The sequence below is a fragment of the Capsicum annuum genome, chromosome 6 (assembly GCF_002878395.1).
Source record: "Capsicum annuum cultivar UCD-10X-F1 chromosome 6, UCD10Xv1.1, whole genome shotgun sequence".
NCBI lineage: Eukaryota > Viridiplantae > Streptophyta > Magnoliopsida > Solanales > Solanaceae > Capsicum > Capsicum annuum.
Genome location: NC_061116.1, coordinates 21,249,481 through 21,265,419, shown reverse-complemented (window position 1 = coordinate 21,265,419; position 15,939 = coordinate 21,249,481). Strand labels below are relative to the sequence as shown.

The 15,939-nt window shown below is 34.1% G+C and overlaps 1 pseudogene; it reads left to right on the top strand.

Moving 5' to 3' along the window:
- Nucleotides 1–9,161, top strand: part of LOC107855622 — a 38,308-nt pseudogene extending 29,147 nt beyond the window's left edge.
- Nucleotides 9,162–15,939: the final 6,778 nt, after the last annotated feature.

Below are 15,939 nucleotides of genomic sequence, written 5' to 3'. Positions count from 1 at the left end.
TAACCAGCTAGACCCAAGAAACTCCTAATGTCAAATGGGGAGGTAGGTCTAGGTCAATTCTTTACAACTTCTATCTTTTGGGGATCGACTCTAATGCCTTCGGCGAAAACAATGTGACCCAAAAAAGCAACTGGCCTTAAACAAAATTCACACTTGCTAAATTTAGCGAATAATTGATGATCTCTAATAGTTTGCAAGACAATTCTAAGGTGGTCGGCATGATCATCCTCTCTTTGGGAATACACTAGAATATCGTCTATGAATATAATGACAAATATATCGAGATATTGCTTGAATACTCAGTTCATAAGATCCATGAAGGCCGCTGGAGCATTGGTTAACCCAAAGGACATGAAAAGAAACTCAAAATGACCATATCAGGTTTAGAAGGCTGTTCTTGGAAATCACACTCTCTCACTTTAAGCTGATGATAGATGGATCTAAGGTCTATCTTTGAGAATAACTTGCACCCTATAGTTGATCAAATAAATCATCGATTCTAGGAAGAGGGTACTTGTTCTTGATAGTAACCTTGTTGAGTTGATGGTAGTCAATACACATACATAATATACCATCTTTCTTTCACATAAATAGAATAGGTGCACCCCACGAGGAAACACTGGGTCTGCTAAATCCTTTTTCTAAGAGATCTTTGAGCTGCTCCTTTAACTCTTTAAGTTCTGTGGGACCATATGGTATGGAAGGATGGAAATAGGCTGAGTGTCGGGAAAGAGATAAATCCAAAATTCTATTTCTCTATCAGGTGGGACCCCTGGGAGGTCTTCTGGGAAAACATCGAGAAACTCATTAATAATGCTAACTGACTGAATAGTCGAAGTCTCAGACTTTAAGTCTTTAAATCGAACTAGATGATAGATACAACCCTTGGAAATCAACTTCCTAGCTTTGAGGTAGGATATGAAATGGCTCTTTGGAGTTACAGAACTCCCGGACCACTCAAAAATGGGCTTGTTAGTAAACTGAAACTTGACCACTCGAGTACGACAATCTATAGATGCTAGAACGAGTGAAGCCAATCTATACCCAGAATGACGTCAAAATCAACCATATCTAGCTCAATCAAACCAGCATATATGACCCAATAAAGGACAGTAACAAGACACTTCTTATACACTCGCTTAGCAATAATAGATTCTCTTACCGGGGTAGAAACCAGAATAGGCTCAGGAATCCATTTAGGGCCCATCTCAAAATTTACAGCAACTAGAGGTGTCACATAAGAAAAACTCAAACCGGGGTCCATCAATACATACACATTGAAATAAAAGACACGAAGCATACCAGTGACAACATCTGGAGAATCCTCCTACTCTTGGCGAGGTGGTGTAGCATAGAAGAGATTCTGGCACGAACCGCCAGTAGTACTAGAAGAGGTGCCCTAAGGAGGAACTGGGAGAACTACAGGAGTGGGGGCACTGGTAGCCTGACTCTGGGGAAAAGCATCTCGACTCCCCTATCTATCATATAGACAATCTCTAAGTCAGTGGACTAACTTGCCACAACCAAAGCAACCCATCTGATCAACAAAACACTCACCTAAATAATCTCTACCATACTTGGCACACGAAAGAGGTTGAGGTCTGTTAATTACACTTTCGTAAGACCTGGACGGGATAGGCATGTTCCCCTTCTCCTGCCTGCTTCTAGGTGCAGGAGCACTAACTAAGAAAGGTGCGGGCATAAATGGACGTCTCTGGAATTAAGGGCGGTCCCCTCCATAAAATTTGGACTAACCGAATCCCTGCTTCTCTGATCTAGCTCTTTTATTCCATCTTACTCTCTCCCTCTCTTTCGCCTTACCGGCTTCAATCTGTTGGGCATGTGCCATCAACCGAGAAAGGTCAATCTATCTATTAAGCATAGCAGATCTACACTCTTTCACAACGTAACTTGACACACCGATCACGAACTTACTCATGATGGTCCTAAAGTCAGCCATCATACTAGGAGCATATTTGGACAACTGATTGAATCTAAGGCAATACTTCTTAACAGTCATGGAGCCTTGTCTCAAATTCATGAATTCCTCTATCTTTGCTTCCTTCATCTTAAGAGGAAAGAATCTATCCAAGAACGTATCCTAGAATAATTGCCAAGTCATGGGAGCGGCATCCTCACCTCTACTTTCCCTCCACATTTCCACCCAATCATATGCAACATCTTTCACTCGAAAGGCAGCCAATTCAACACTCTCTTCCTCAGCCATATTTATAATCTTAGTAATATTTCTCACTTTATCTAAGTACATCTGTGGGTCTTCACCTACCTTCGACCCATAGAAATCAGGTGGATTCATCCGCAGAAAGTCACGACCCCGAGCTGTAGAAAAATTATTCTCTTGCAGAGGCAGAACAGTAGCCTTGGTATTAGCTTGAGTATTGGAGGTAGCTACCTGGGCTAGCGCCTGAAAAGCTACCCAGAATTCTGCATGTGACACATGCTCGTTTAGGGGATCAATGGGTTGAGGTTGCTCGTTGTTTCTATGAGCTCAACGAGGAGGCATTTTCTGTTATAAGAGAGTACGGGTTAATCATAAATAAAGAGACAGTTGTAGGCACTATAAACTTTAGAATGAAAGAAATGAATTTTCCAAAGATGTCCCGTAGTCACTTGCTCATAGATGTGGCACGCTACACATTGATGATCAAGACTCTATGTAACGTGGCTTGTCAGACTCCCTAGGACTCTTTAAAACTTAGGCTCTGATACCAAGCTTGTAAAGCCCCAAGATCTCATCTCAAGATGTCACACGGTGCTTAAGGCCACACGCGGCCTCAAGCTAACCCTCTAAGCCTGTCGTCACTTCTAGAGCTCACTTTGACAATAGTCACGCTAAAATAAGAGAGAATGACATACCATGAACATACTGGAATAAGATGAGGAACTAGCCTATACAATCAAAATACTAAAATTCTGTACATAGCAACCCTTTAGTCTGACAAAGCCTCTATACATCAAAATCAAGGAGACATTGGGACAAACCCCCAACTGACTCAAATAGTACTGAAAGCCATAACAATAAAGTGGTATCACAAAATATAGACACAGACCTCGAACCATGAGGACTCACCACTAAGAAGATGAAGAGAGGCACCTGAATATCACTAACTCGGCTGGAGCTGAGTACCTAAACCTACATTACAAGAAAATATAGCCAATAGGAAAATATGTGGGTCAGCACTTTGGAATATACTGAGTATGTGGGGGTGCATGAAAAAATATAAATATTATCATCAATTTCAAGAAAACATGCATATGTACAATGGTGGCTCACTTGGCTTGAGTTAGATTGAAACGTACTTTTCATGATCTCATCGTAAATAAATCATATGAGAAAAAACTCATAAATCATCATAAACAACTCAACTCTTCAACTCAAGACTCGGAGTGACTTTGCAATTCAAGAAACTCAACTCTTATGGACATGGGAGGTTCTTATAACCGACATAAACCATGTGAGCTACATGGAGTCCAACGTTTTACCCTCCTAAGGAGAGAACCCCACATTGGCAGGAGAGTCGTACTCTTGCCAAGGAGTACAACCTAAATTTATTGATCACAATCTCATACTCGGCCTCTGGCCCACAATTATCAATATCAATTCTACGACGGCACGTAGTTTCGGGGGAAATACCACATCTCCCACTCGGTGCTAAATACTACTCCCAGACACAAGCTTAGAACACGGTAGAAAATCCACCACAAACATCACAAGGGTCTATCATGAAGACCTAATCAAATCTCTTTCTCATTTAGCAAATCATAATCAATTTGTGGATTCCTAACTCAACTTAATTCAAATCAATCTTTCTCAATATCAATATGTATCAATTCATTAAGTCATGGCAACATAAAAAACTTTGAGGAAATATCAAGACTCATTGTAGCAACTCAATTCTCATGAATCAATATACTCAATAATCCAATTTATCATAAGGAAGTTTAAAGCTTGACACATATGTTGAAAGCACTTGAAATACCAACTCATGGTAGAAACATGAAATTCAAAATATTAAATATCAAAGTCATAACTTGCAAATTGTAAAATAATCATGTATAACAAAGCTTGAACAATTTATATTATCATAATCTCATGATGAAGTAATTTGGGTATAAACCCACTTGCAATATCATATAAACCCATAATAAAAATCAAAGCTTTGGGCACAAGAATGAAAGAATTGCTCTTGTTCAAAACTCCACATACCTTGGATTATAATTTTAAGATGAACAAGCTTGATTGGAAACTCTTCTTCACACTTTTGAGCTAAGTTTCTTGATGCCTTTGACTTGGAGAATTTGATTCTTGAACAACTTGGTGAAATCTTTGGAAGATTCTTGAATTTCTTGGAGAAAATTTGATTTAAGATTTTTAAAGAAAACCCTAGTTTCTAGATTTTTTTTCTTGGATGAGAATGAGAGAGAATGAGGGTTTTCTCCTCTACTAGGATATATATATATATATATATACAGGTTTAAAAAGGATGAAAAGGACCAAAATACACTTGAAAAAACATCCCTTAGTTGCTGGAAAAAAATTAGCTAACGACATCCGCGACAAGCCGTCAAGCCGGTGATACGTCATCATGAAATGTTGTCACAAAAGGGTAGAATTATGATTTTCTACCTAAGGTTAACGACATTGGTGATAAGGCATCACGGGCGTGATGTCTTATCACAAAATATCATCACAAAGGTCAAAAATCTGCCCAGGGCTGACAACATTAGTGATAGGTCGTCACGCTCGTGACAGCTTATCATGAATATTGGAAAGATAATTCAATTATCTATCTTTTTATAGGTCATGACCTCACTAATTCATAGTATAACAAGAGATATGCTCATTTGAATTTGACTATGCCAAAATCCTTCTCAAGAATTCAATAGGTAAGGAATGTTTTGATTCGCACAATTGTTATGACATCTTTAAGGCCTTAATACACACCCTTGACCAGAAAACAGCCAAAACATTATAATTTATTTCTTATGAGCCTAAGTCGTGGTTGCACTATTCGTTAGAATCTCGGGGTATTACACACAGTGTCAGTTACAATTACCTATTTATGTATGCATTCTCGCATTCATGTTAGACAGTCAACTAGAATTATTCATGCATGTTAACCCTTGCATTAGCCTACCTCACATGTATACTCAGTAAATTCCATTGTACTGTCGTATTTGCGCTATGGTGTTTTCTTTTTATGTTACACCATAAGTGCGGAGACACAAGTTCCAGATCAGCAGTAGATTCCAGTCTCAGCAATCAGAATAGAAGTGAGTCCTCATCATTCGAGGACATGATTATTTCCCCACTATTTCATTGATTAGTTATTAGTTGGAGTTATTTGGGGACATGTCCCAGCAGCTCTCTATTTAGATTATTCAGACAGTAGAGGCTTTCAAACTAGATGCAGACTATTATGTTCCAGACTTCAGTGTTTACAAATTTGTTTTGGGTATTTTATTACCCCACAGATGTTATCTCATCCATGTTATGTTTAGTATTGAACCTTATGGCCTTTCAATGTATGTTTCCATATTATTCAATATTTTATACAATATACAGGTATAGATATCAGTCATGCGTTAGCTTATGGTCCTTCAGGGTCATAAGCACTATGTAGCATTCCCGGTTCAGCAAATCGGGGTGTTACTACTCCCATTGACTAATTGTTGAAGAGTTCTTGGCTTGCTATGCTGACTTTTCATTGGAAAAATCTATCACGTTCTTGATAAAAAGTACATGAAGCATACCTCGCCTCCATATTCGATAACAAGTGTTATCAAAAATATTAGGGAGCCAGGCCAATCCAACATTTTTAGCAAGATGCATTTACAAAGGATCAGTAGTACTGATGTTTCCCTAGGCTGGTTGGGTAGGTTGCTCTGAGGTGGTTGCCATGACTTAAAACACAAGAAAAAATAAAATATATTGAAATTCAAAGACACTACAAGATATGATTGTGAAATTGAGAAATTAATGAAATCAAGCACAAAAGTGAATAGAAAAAGATGAATTTAATAAAAAGGATAAGGAGAAAAATTGCAGTAACTAAAGGAAAATGCAGAAATAGAGGTCATGCAAACAAATTCTAAGAAGTAAGTACAAAAAATTCTAATCTCGCTAATTACAAAGGAAGAAAAATTACGAATGAGATGGAGAAGTAAAATCATGATACAGTGAGGACGGGAGAAAAGGATCGAGTTCCCTGCTCTAATACCATGTCAGAATTAAAGGAGCTTCAATGGAAGCAGATCACGAACTCCATTACTAGAGTAGTCTGAGATCTAGAGAGAAGATATTTTGAGAGATTAAAATGAGAACTGATTTCATTCATGTATGAGTAATGTATATATATAACTAAGAAAGTGAAAGCCAGCTGTCTATAGCTTGCACCATGAGAATAACTGACTACCTAGTCAGGATAACTACTCTAACAAAAAACTAACCAACTAATTGTACAGCTAACAAGGCTAACACCAAAGAAATACTAACTAAACTAATAGCATAATTAAGTTATGACAATATTTAACACCTACATATTAAAAACTAATTCAGAAAACATATAACCTATTAAGAGAAAAATCTCTTCCTAAACAACACTTTGTGGATGTTATTGATTTATGATATGAGAAGAGGGATCTTGAATCTATAGAAATAAAAAACCTTTCTTATAAGAAAGAGATTAGCCAAATATGAAAGAATTTTATATTTTTCTTTTCAAGAAAAGCAAAAATAATTATGGTATTATTTTGACTTTTCTTCTTATAAAAATAAAACTTAAATTTGGTAAGAAAATCAGGCAAAACCCCTAACAAATCTCCCGGCTTGATTATCTTGACAAAATTTAATCCACCTTCTTCACATGTATTATCTTCGTCCTTTACATAATCTTCATATATCACAGTTTCTTGGCAAGTATATGAACCCTTTTAGGTTCAAAGTATTAGATCCCTTTGTAGGTTAAAAATGAGCTTTATTTTTAAAAACATATCAAAAACATAATTGAAATATGATTTATAATTGTCTCCACATGTTTTTTTTTTTTGGCAAATTATCTTCACCATCATCAAATTGAATGCAACTTTGATCCTAACATGCCCTCAATTTGAACCATTAGATTATTGATTCTGATACTACTTGTTGGGTTTGAAATCATCAGGACGACATGTAAAAGCTAATTGTTGCAATCATGGAAACGATGAATCGGATGACAAATAAAAATATACTAAAAATATTCAAAACTAATTCAAAAAGTATATAACCTATTAGGAGAAAATCTCCTCTTAAACAAGACTCATAATTGACTAAATTGTGAATGCTATTATATTATGATATGAGAAAAGGAATCTTGAAATTTATAAAGATCCAAAACCTTTCCTCCTAGAAAGAGGTTGACTAGATATAGAAGAGTTTATATTTTTCTTTTGAGAAAAAAATAAAAGTAATTATGGTATTACATTGATTTTACTTCTAAGAAAAGTAAAACTCAAATTTGATAAGAAAATTATGGCAAAAACCCTGACAGATACTTATGTAAAAGTTCAAATGATCAGAATAGTAGAGTTATTCGGTACATATCCAAATTATATCAGGTAATCTCGGCAATGCGGTAAGTATCTATCTAATTATAAATGATAGAGAGAGAAGAAGGCAATTTAAGAGGGAATTTCTATAGAAACAGTTAAGTGTTATGTAAAGTCACTTGATCATACAAAATTGCTTGACCTAATGTTCAGCCTTCTTCTGCAGATGTTAATATGACTAATGTCGAGGATTTAAGGCCTTCAAATCGAAAAGTCATTTATAATAAGATTAAGACCATGTCTGAAATGACTTCTGGCTTACATCGGAGACCTCTTCACCAATGGAAACTTTTGTGTTAATCTTTTTAATCTATTTGAAGCATGTGTTGAAAGTGAAAGCATTGATGATGAGATAATTATATACGGGCATGCAAACATGAATAGGGATTTTGATGGTGATTTAGTGGCAATTGAGCTTTTCCATCATGAATAGTGGAACAAGGAGTAGTCTTTGGCATTAGCTGTTGAAGATGACAAAGAAGAAGTTATCCCTTTAGCTCAAAAAAAGTTGAGGATGCTCCTAGAGTCATCATTGAAGAGCAAACTACACCTGAGGAAATGAAACCTTCTCGCCCAACTGGACGTGTTCTTGGTATCATAAAGTAGAACTGCACTCATGAATCCTTGGATTCAATGACCATACAATAAGGTGATGGTCATGCCTTATTTGTATCCAAAAGACACCAGAATCCCAAGATAGGGATATAAAACTGTCAATTGAAAATGTGTTAGATAAACTGATTATCGTTGTAGATTTGTAGGATCGTTTGTCTTAATTTCCAATTGTTCATAGGTGATAGGGATACTAAAACAGATGTGGTATTAATAGAGAATAATATAGATGCCAAACTTTTTCTGCCCAAGTGTTGGGTGATTGCCACCATTACTTTGGTCTATTTTTTTTTTAAGATTTTACAAATCTTATTAGACAAGGTTTGGATCATCTGTGTGTATGTATTGTGGACCCTCTTAGATATGAGGATATTAATGATTCATTACATTGTATGCCTCTTTCAAATAGAAATTTTGAAGTCATAAGATATTGCTGATATTACTAGGTTTGTTCATCCTGGAAATCTACTTAATGATGAGGTTCACAAAGAAGCACTTCTGCATATCTTGTAGAGCGTAGAGTGGACATGCGACCAAAACCTCTTTCAAAAGATATTTGTTCACTTGTACTAATGTTGAAAGACTAGTTTTATCAGTTATCTGGGAAATTCCAGCAGATGCTAAGATTATTTCTACATGATATACTAAAAGCGTAATTAAATCACGTGCAACATTATCTTAAGTCAATGAAATGGATGGTAGTCGCTTGTGAATCAAATAACTTCATATTTATAAAATATGAAGGGATTATCCAAGATAATGAGGCAAAGATACATTAAAAGAGGTGGCTGACACTTGCTTCTGCTGAAGTTGAAGTGCAGATTAATACTAAAACTCATAATCCTCTTGATATCAATATAGGTGCCCAACTATCTGCTATTTGGAAATCCAAGGAATTTTCTGACAAATCTCTTTTAATTTATATATTTGATAGTGCTTAAGATTCAGTTCAGAGATCATTTGTTTCAAACTAGTGTAGTATTGTGAGATTGAAATTTCTTAGCGTTGAACTCATAAAACAAACATCATCCTATTTTGCTTTTGTATTTTTTTGAATCCATACTTCGACAATTTATTTTTGAGCTGAGGGTCTAATAGAAACAACCTCCCTACTCTACAAGGGGTAACACTTGCATAAATCCTTCCCTCCCCAGACCCAACTCGTGGAATAGCATAGGGTATTTTGTTATTGTTACTACTCCTATAGTGACAGAAATATTAGTGGTGGTCAAAAGAGTCATGCTAAAATTAAAGAAAACAAACTAATGAAAGCTAGGAATATGAGAAGACAATTCTACAAATAATAGGACATATATCACCCAACTCACCAATGTAAGAATATATATAAAACTAAATCCCTTAAATATAACCATTTACCGACAAGAACGAGGGCTGGAACTTGAACTTAGAAGGAGATACATGTTAGGTCAAAGACTTCACGTGCTAAATTTGATGATAACAAACCAATACAACTTAATAAAAGAATATTTACTTGTGGTAAATTTAGTTTTTGGGTACATATTTACTTAATAAGGAAAGATTTGGTGAAATCTAACAAACATGGAAAATAAGATATTATGAAAGAATATATGAAAGAAAAGATTTTGTCCAAATCAAGATTTATTTAATGAAGAATAATTTGATGAAGATCTCTGCAAATATGGAAAAGAAAATATTGTAAAGAATATCTACTACAATCTTATGGAAAGAAATATTCTATATGAGAAAAAAGTCAAGATCAATTTATTACTCAATGAAGTTCCAATAGTTAAAGAGAATCAAGATATTGTTGAAGTTCAAGTTCGCAAACGAGTCCAAATTTAAAGTGATCAAAATTTAAAATCAAGAAGATGAATGTGTTAACATTCAAATCAAGATTCTAGGTAAAATGAAGAGGATCTTGAAATTCTCTTGGGTTGCCAAAATAAGAGCTCATATTAGTACAAGCCAACAAAACGGATACAGAGAAATTGAAAAAAAATATTTATTTAGAGAGAAGATATTCTATAGAGATATCTATGAAAGAAAGCTGTCAAATTTGCACTACATTGAGATGTTGAAAGATATATTAGTGATACACAAATAGAAAAAAATATTTAAAAATAGTACTGAATACTTATTGGAAGGAGATAACATAAATTATTTTGAGAAATAAATCTGCTATTTTGATTATGGAATACTATATGATCAGTCCAGAGATGAAAATATTTATTATGTGATATGAGATACCTCACCTACTATGATTAAATTATTTAAATAATAAATAAAGATTGTCAGAGATTATTTACTAAAATATTTCATAGAATCAGTAATGAGGAGCTATAGATAGAAGACTAATGTTATGGATCTTTTACAGGGGAAGACCATGTTTTAAGTTGTTCAAAATACCAAGAGATCCTTTATTGCAATATCTATAAGATTATTAGTTAAATTTGTACAAGATCATGAAGTGAAGAAAATGAAGCATAAGAGGTGCAACTATCACAACTTGCCCTGTAAAGATGAGAAAGAAAATCTACAACAATAAATATTTATTATAAAGTAAAATATTTTTTAATTACGCAAGATCAAGAAGAAAATCTGCACAAATTGTTTGAAGATTCAAGGGAGCATTACAAGTTCTATAAGTACAAGAATTCAATTGTGAAGTCGTACGCAACCACACTTACTTTCGCTTCAAACACTCTCAAGTTTCTCTATTCTACTCTTCATAAGCATTGTAATTTATTATTGATTTACCGCATAGTAAAAAGAGAGAAGAGAGAGAAAATATTATTTGGTGAAGGATTGTATTGAGAGATTGTGTCATTATCGTTTCTTTGGTAAGCGAGTGAAAATCAAAGAGTCGTTGTTTGTGAGCAGTGAAAACTAACCCTTGTTCGTCGTTGGTGAGTAAGTGAAAATTAACCTTGTAAACATTGATGGTGAACGCGGAAAATCACCAAGGTTTTACTCAATTTAAGTTACAAAGTGCTTAAAGAGAGAAGATCCTTGCATCCCAAGAAAACTAGAGTAAGATACCATATTGGTTTCGAACTAGTATAAAAATTCTTATGTCATTTATTTTATGTTCTCATATTATATTCTAAATCTTGAATGTTTGTTTGAAGGACTAACAAATATTTGCACACATTCTCGTCATCAATTGACCGGGTCCAGACAGTAGTCGACTAGCTAAATTTTAAAAGGCTTACAATTCAACCCCCCTCTTGTACTTTCAATTGGTATCAAAGCCTCATCTCATATTTTTATTTTTGTTTAACAACGAGTGAGTAAATATTCATGACAGTGCATCAAATTACTAAATTCATATTTCAAGAGGAACTCTCAATAAGCCGACCACCCTGCTTCAACAGTCTATACTATAGTCAGTGAAAGCTAAGAATAAAGATCTATGTAATAAACAGATTATAACGTCTGGGCAGCTATTTAGAATGGGCCGAGGCCTATTCCAAAAAATAATGATGGAAAGCAGTTTGAAAAAGAAACTTCTAAATTTGACTACACAGAAAAGCATTTGGATATTGTGCAAATAAATGCTAGAGCAATCTATTTGCTTTATTGTGCTATTATTGAAGAAGAATATGAGGAAATATCTACATGTAAAAATGCTAAAGATATATGAAATAGATTGGAAGTTATCCATGAGGGAATCATAAAAAATCAAGGAGGTCAAGAAAACGTGAATAAGATATCCAAAAATTTCAAAAGAAAGAAGCAGAAAAAGAGAGCTCAATTCATCTAGGATATTCAAAAGGGACAAAGTAAGGTCCAACAAAAGAGGAAAATACACCCTTATGAATGTGATAAATTTGGCCATATTAACTTAGAGTTTTAAATCTCAAGAAAATGAAGAATTAAAGAACATAAATTTGAAGCAATGAGGACGAATCTGATAAATAGAAGGATAATGAAGAAATGTCTAATGTATGTTTGATGACACTAAAAGAAATCAATGAGGTAAGATCTCTAATTTGAAATAGGTGTAATGATATTCAAATGTTTGTATATCATACCTTAAATGATTTAGATCACACTTTTGATGAACTTAGAAAAGTTCAAAGAGAAAAGAGAGGCTGGAAAATAAAATTGGAAGAATGTGAAATATAAAAAGATTTCCTTTGAAAAGAAGTTTAGGAATTACAATTGCAAATTGATGGCATGCGCAAATCCACCAGTCATAACTCAGTTAGGTCAAACCAATAGACTCAACATTTTAAGCCAGTTGGTAAGGAACGTAGCAATGACAATCTTGTCTCTAGTAGGTTGACAAATAAGTCAGTTACAAATGTCAGGATCGATCAAACGATTTGTTCTATCAAATCAATTGAAAAAAAATATGAACATCGTACTTTTGACAAGTCAACTCATCAGTCAGTCATTAAGGATCTCTTTTCTTAAAATTATTATTGTTGTGGTAAAAGTGGTCATAAGTTTTATAAATGTAGATTTTTCTATGCAAATATATATGGTTGGATATGGAGACCAAAATATAATACTAATAACATTGAGCCTAACCCTAAAGGATCCAATAAGGCTTGGGTACCAAAACAAACTAATTTTTTTTTTTTTTTGCAAAAACTCCTTAAATCTAGACATAAAAAAATTATTGAATTTGTATAGCGGCTGATCAAGAAACACATGAATAAAGATGCTGGAAAGTTCATATGTATTATTAAAAAAATAAAGAATCTACAACATAGGATGATAAAGCTGAAATGATTGGTGTCATAAAAGCTTATTCAAGTTTTTCTCACTTCTATAGGTGATGTATTTATAACTATTGTGTTAATCTTAATTAGTCTGCTAAGCTTAATCTGGTACTAGTCAACTATATATAACTTTGAGTCGATTAATGTTTCATGCTACTATGTTGGGCAATTTTGAATAACCTAAATATATGTACCTTTCACTTCTTAATCTATATCATGTCATAAGTTTTAGAACAAACAAGTATGTAATTTTTATCGATATCATACATATTTGATTTATGTTTAAGTTTTATCTTAAATGAATCATATGTCATATTGTCTCTTTTGGTAAGCATACCAATGTTTTATTCAAGCTCAAGCATTGTAATACTCAAGGCCTTCTTAATCTCGTCATATGAACATATTAATTATCTTGAAGGCAAGAGGTATGTATTTTTACTATTGATATTTATTTATAAGTGCTGGCAGAAATGCAAGGTAATGTTGTGTACGATACACCCTTGTGATAGGGCCCTTCCCGGACACCACGCATAGAGGTAGCTTTAGGGCACCGGGCTGCTCTTTTTTTATTTATTCACAAGTTCCATGAGTTTCAATTTTTGATTATCTAAAGAATTCTTCATATGATATTTGAAAAGGAAGAAAGTATGCATTGATCTTTTTCTTTCAACCTTTTATTTGTAAATGTCCAACGTCATGGAAAATATATTTTTGATAAGTTTTATGACATACTTTATAATCCTTATTAATTAAAATTTTATTACTTTCATACATTTAGTTACAAAGATCTTTATATTTGTTTCTTTTAGACTTATATTTTTTTGAAGTGATATGGGCATGAAGATGATATACTTTAAATAACAAACACTAAATTGATATGGATACATACGTGTGATCACGCTCACCTAACCATTATTTTGGTGTTGGACGATCATTGTCAAATATAATAACCCAATTTGAGTTGGGGTTGAATCCACAAGGAGTGTAACTAGTATTCAAATCCTGTTTTTGTTGAAGGCTACTAAGTGTTTACCCGCAATGTAAATATAAAATAGAACATAAATCAAAATTAGGGGTATGGTTTGGAAGGTTGTTTGAACAAAAACTACTTGAACTACCAATTTAGAGCAACAATTGTAGATAAGATACCAATGGGGGAATATTCTTGGGATTATGTTTTCCTAGGGGCAAATAGTGCATAGGTACATGAGAATCAAAATGCAAACTCTAGCTAATTACTATATGATAGTCTAGCTTAGGAGTTTTAATGTTAGTTTTTCAATCAAACACCAAAAAATCACCCCTGGACCCTTTCGGATACCTCATGGGTGTTACAAATAAATTAACCCAAAACCTCAATTAAGAATCCTTTTGTTCACCAATACTTGTTATCCATACCCCTCTTTCACGGATGATATGAGATCTAAATGAATACCCAAATCCCTCTTTCAAGGTTGATGTGGGCTTTTGGGAATTTGGGTCTTTCACCCACAAACTCTAATTCAACAATCAAGTATTAATGAAATGCAACATCATTAATCAAGAATCTACACTAACAATCAAGATCCACACATATTTGCACCCTATTTCAACATAACTCTAAGATATATATTTATCTACTCATGAAGTTTGAGAAAAAAATTATACCCAAATTTACATTCAAAGATTCCATTGAAGATGCAAGCAAGAGGATTCTCCAATTCAACTTCAATTACAACTAAACTCACTTGATAAATTAACTATATTAATATCTTCCAATTTAGTATGGTTTTTACAAATCCAAAACTTGAAATTTGGTTCGAGATATTCCCAAAGTGAAAAGACTTTTTCCCTTTAACGAATTGGGTTGTTTTTCGTTTCATCGCGATTGTCTGTGCTTGATCGCAATTGCGGCTCCCACGATTGCGGTGAACCCATCGAGATCTCCTTCTTTGACCTGGCTTGACGGCACGATCCCTCAGATCGTGATCACAGTAACTGAGGTAGATCCTACATTTTTCAGCTTTTGCACTTCTTTGCCCTTTTTGTTTCCTTTTTAGCTCACTTCATTTAGTTTCTTCAATTTACTTATAAATTTTCAAACTAAGAAAATTAGTGCATTCAAAAGGCAAACTCTCCTCATTTACACCATTTAATCATAGAAGTGTGCACAAATTTGAATGTAAATGAGTGATAAATTTTCTACTCATCAACATCCCCAACATAAAATTTTGCTTGTCCTCAAGCAGCACTACTTCTTATTCAAAGAGGATATGCAATTGTAAGCCCGTATATATGACCAAATGATCACAATGACTTCAAACTCGATTAGCACCAAAAAGTATCTCTCAAGCATGGACAAAGCTTTTCTCACAACTTCTCACAACATAAAGAACAATATCAAAGATGCAAAAGACTTTAAAGAACAATAATGCAATAATCACTAACTCTCTAGAAGTGACTCTCCATCGATAGCGACTCAACTATGCTTCTTTGCCTTGTTTTTGGAAGATGACAATTTCACCTACCTCAATTAGTCTACAAGCCTCCTTACAAAAAAAAAATTCCACACATCAAATTATCTATAATGCAATAAAGGATTTGAGTGCAAACACTCATTGTCACAAAACATCTCTCAATGTGAACGAGTATCAACACATATGCTTGCTTTTATTTTAAATTGCCACTACTATCAATACACTTGGTTGGAGATCTCAAAGGGATTTTCAAGCTTGTAATGTAGGCTCGGGGAAAGGGTAAGGTATCCTTTGGGAATAAAGTGATTACTATCTTCTTTAACAGCTACATCACTCTATTCAATCGAACTTTGAACCATTGGCCACTTCATTTATTTCAAACTTCACACATGCCTACTTTCACTACGTTGATTCACCTATCTCTTTGAAAGCATTTTCTTCTCAATCATCTCTTTTGTGCAATCTACACTTTTACTTACTTTAATGATTCCTCTTTTTTTCACTTACTCTCTCTACTTAGCTTTTAGGCATCCACTTTCACTACCATGGCC